The following is a 4,852-nucleotide window of genomic DNA, read 5'->3' on the forward strand; positions in this document are numbered from 1 at the left end:
TCTTGGCATATTTTAGCTATTGTAGGACAAGTCAAGCAATCATCACACAATTCAAGCAAGCATGCAAAGAGTATATTGGTAGCGGAAAGTAAAGCATGCAACTTGCAAGAATGTAAAGGGAAGGGTTTGGAGAATTCAAACGCAATTGGAGACACGGATGTTTTTCCCGTGGTTCGGATAGGTGGTGCTATCCTACATCCACGTTGATGGAGACTTCAACCCACGAAGGGTAACGGTTGCGCGAGTCCATGGAGGGCTCCACCCACGAAGGGTAATGGTTGCGCGAGTCCACGGAGGGCTCCACCCACGAAGGGTCCATGAAGAAGCAACCACCCACGAAGGGTCCACGAAGAAGCAACCTTGTCTATCCCACCATGGCCATCGCCCACGAAGGACTTGCCTCACTAGCGGTAGATCTTCACGAAGTAGGCGATCTCCTTGCCCTTACAAACTCCTTGGTTCAACTCCACAATCTTGTCGGAGGCTCCCAAGTAACACCTAGCCAATCTAGGAGACACCACTCTCCAAGAAGTAACAAATGGTGTGTTGATGATGAACTCCTTGCTCTTGTGCTTCAAATGATAGTCTCCCCAACACTCAACTCTCTCTCGTAGGATTTGGATTTTGTGGAAAGAAGATTTGAGTGGAAAGCAACTTGGGGAAGGCTAGAGATCAAGATTCATATGGTAGGAATGGAATATCTTGGTCTCAACACATGAGTAGGTGGTTCTCTCTCAGAACATATGAGTTGGAATTGTGTATGTGTTCTGATGGCTCTCTCCACGAATGAAGAGGAGGTGGAGGGGTATATATAGCCTCCACACAAAATCCAACCGTTACACACAGTTTTCCAATCTCGGTGGGACCGAATCAACAAACTCGGTTGGACCGAAAAGGTAAACCTAGTGACCGTTAGAGATTTTCGGTGGGACTGACATGCAACTCGGTAGGACCGATATGGTTAGGGTTTGGGCATAACGTAATCTCGGTGAGACCGATTACACAAACTCAGTGAGACCGAGTTTGGTAATAAGCTAACCAGAGAGTTGGTCAGGCAAACTCGGTGGGACCGATTTGCTCTTTCGGTGAGACCGAAAAGTTACAAAAAGGAAACATAGAGTTTACACTGCAATCTCGGTGGACCTGATTCGCTCTTTCGGTGAGACCGAAAAGTTACGAAAGGGAAACAGAGAGTTTGCAATCCCATCTCGGTGAGACCGAGATCCCTATCGGTAGAACCGAATTGCTAGGGTTTGGCAGTGGCTTATGACAAGTGAAACTCGGTGGCGCCGGATAGAAAGAATCGGTAGGACCGAGTTTGGCTTAGGGTTTAGGTCATATGTGGATATGGGAAAGTGGTTGAGGGTTTTGGAGCATATCACTAAGCACATGAAGCAAAAGGCTCATTAAGCAACACCTCATCCCTCCTTGATAGTATTGGCTTTTCCTAAAGACTCAATGTGATCTTGGATCACTAAAATATAAAATGAAGAGTCTTGAGCTTTTGAGCTTGAGCCAATCTTTTGTCCTTAGCATTTTGAGGGTTCCACTTTCACATCCATGCCATGCCAATCATTGAGCTTTCCTGAAATAGTCATCTTGGAATAGCATTAGCTCAATGAGCTATATGTTGTTATGAATTACCAAAACCACCTAGAGATAGTTGCACTTTCATCATGCCCGAAGGAATTTCAAAGTAAACATTTTTAGTAGGTTCAGTAGGTTGAGGAGAAACTGTTTGCTCTACTGGTCGGGGTGAAGATACCCCGAACAAGCCCCTCAAAGGATTACTTTCCATAGTAACAAGTGACAGTAAATTTCAGCACACTATATAAATTTTTCCTTACCAAATTCCACCTACCAAAGGCGCTTCACTCCCCGGCAACGGTGCCAGAAAATATTCTTGATGACCCACAATTATAGGGGATCTATTGTAGTCCTTTCGATAAGTAAGAGGGTCAAACCCAACGAGGAGCAGTAGGAAATGACAAGCAGTTTTCAGTAAGGTATTCTCTGCAAGCACTGAAATTATCGGTAATAGATAGTTTTGTGATAAGGTAATTCGTAACAGGTAACAAGTAACAAAAGTAAACAAGGTGCAGCAAGGTGGCCCAATCCTTTTTGTAACAAAGGACAAGCCTGGACAAACTCTTATATAAAGGAAAGCGCTCCCGAGGACACATGGGAACTATCGTCAAGCTATTTTTCATCATGCTCATATGATTCGCGTTTGTTACTTTGCTAATTTGATATGTGGGTGGACCGGTGCTTGGGTACTACCCTTCCTTGGACAAGCATCCCACTTATGATTAACCCTCCCTCGCAAGAATCCACAACGACGAAAGAAGAATTAAGGTAAACCTAACCATAGCATGAAACATATGGGTCCAAATCAGCCCCTTACGAAGCAACGCATAAACTAGGGTTTAAGCTTCTATCACTCTAGCAACCCATCATCTACTTATTACTTCCCAATGCCCTCCCCTAGACCCAAACAATGGTGAAGTGTCATGTAGTCGACATTCACATAACACCACTAGAGGAAAGACAACATACATCTCATCAAAATATCGAACGAATACCAAATTCACATGACTACTTATAACAAGACTTCTCCCATGTCCTCAGGAACAAACGTAACTACTCACAAATCATATTCATGTTCATAATCATAGGGGTATTAATGTGCATAAAGGATCCGAACATATAATCTTCCACCGAATAAACCAACTAGCATCAACTACAAGGAGTAATCAACACTACTAGCAACCCACAGGTACCAATCTGAGGTTTTTAGACAAAGATCGGATACAAGAGATGAACTAGGGTTTGAGAGGAGATGGTGCTGGTGAAGATGTTGATGGAGATTGACCCCCTCCCGATGAGAGGATCGATGGTGACGATTTCTCCCTCCCGGAGGGATGTTTCCCCGGCAGAATAGCTCCGTCGGAGCCCTAGATTGGTTCCGCCTCGAGACGGCAGCACTTCATCCCGAAAGCTTCCTTCTGATTTTTTCCAGGGCAAAAGACACCTTATACCAGAAGATGGGCATTGGGGGGCTTCCAGGTGGCCCACGAGGCAGGGGGCGCGCCCAGGGGGTAGGGCACGCCCTCCACCCTCGTGGACAGTGGGTGGCCCCCCTCTGGTGTTTTCTTCACCCAATATTTTTAATATATTCCAAAACTGACTTTTGTGGAGTTTCAGGACTTTTGGAGTTGTGCAGAATAGGTCTCTAATATTTACTCCTTTTTCAGCCCAGAATTCCAGCTGCCGGCATTCCCCCTCTTCATGTAAACCTTGTAAAATAAGAGAGAAAAGGCATAAGTATTGTGACATAATGTGTAATAACAACCCATAATGCAATAAATATCGATATAAAAGCATGATGCAAAATGGATGTATCAGTTGGTTGTTCTCAACACATAATCCAACCCAGCTCACAAGAACAACCGAATAAGCCACGGAGCCCGCTGCTCAGGGGCCCACAATGCGTAGATCAAGGGCGACCCCGAGGCCACCTCGTCTGCCGCCCGTCGCCCTTGCCCTATGTTGTGTCGCCCCCTGCATTGGTGGTGTCCGGGAACACATGGTTGGGTGGATTGTCTGTCCTCGTGGTTAATATCTGTTGTGTCGAGTTTTGCTCATTTGATTTATTTCTGGATACCTTCCTGCTTTTAACGTATGCACTATAGTAATTTTCTTCATGCTGGTTTCTCCGCGCGTCATTGTTTCGTCTGTTTCTTCTTGTTGCAATTTTTTACGCTCTATTGTTGGTTTCATGTGTACATGATGTATCAATTTTCATAACTAAAAGGTTTCAAAGTTATAGTAAGCATTCGATGGGACACCCATCAATGATTTTTTTTCATTAGTGGGCAACCCATCTAATGTTTAGTATAATTTTGTAAGATGGCAACTTTCCAGTTGGTCACCATCCTTGAGTTACCCAGACTAAGCACACTTAACTTAGAAATTCTTGAGTCGAGCATCTAGAAAGGAAGGCCCCCTCTTGATGATACTAGATGACTCATTGTGCCAATTGGCGCAGAGACCATCTTAAACATGCAAGTGAAGTGAACTGTATGAAACATAAAATTTAAGTCAAGCGAACTATTTGAAGATAAAAAGAAGAGAAGCAACTAATACAATCCTAAATTTAGGTGAATTGTTGATGGATGTTTGTGTCTAGCTACATCGAACATGCTCGTCTCTTATGTAAAAATTGTTCCAAATGGTCCGTAAATAATTATGTTTATAATGTGTCTGTATCCGCCCTATATGTTTACCAATGAGATAATGATGATCGGTACTCATATTGTTCTTTGGCCGGGCAGAGCAACCCAACAGCCTTTTCGCCCAGCTGTCTCATATTGTTCTTTGGCCGGACATAACCATACTTTCCACCCGACCACGTCATGGTTGACCATGCCGGTTTAGCAGTGGACGGATTTTCTGCTTTCATTTCCCAGAATAAATGGAAAGTTATGGGTTTGTTGTTCACGTGGGTTATCCGATTTTACCACAGAGAGATCAGACGGTTCAAAGCTGCCCTTGAGGGGTGGCCTATCCGGACTTGTGTCGGCGCTAGTTCTGCCCAGCTGAGGCCCCACATCGACTTGTTTCGGCTTGCTTTGTTGGGTCCACCGGCCCGCACGGCGTCATGCTGCGCCCCGTCGATACGTCGTGTTTGTAGCTGGTGTCTTTGTTGCATGCAGTGGATTTCAAATTAGAGTACTAAAAGAACTATATGAATAAGTTATATTCACATAAAAGGGAAATAATGCATAGAAGCAAACCGAAAAGGACACATTTATTGTCACCATGTGTGGTGCATCTTAGATGACATGAAGTA

Source organism: Triticum urartu, chromosome 6A (assembly GCF_056163025.1).
Source record: "Triticum urartu cultivar PI428250 chromosome 6A, HENAU_Tu73, whole genome shotgun sequence".
In the NCBI taxonomy this organism is placed as follows: Eukaryota; Viridiplantae; Streptophyta; class Magnoliopsida; order Poales; family Poaceae; genus Triticum; species Triticum urartu.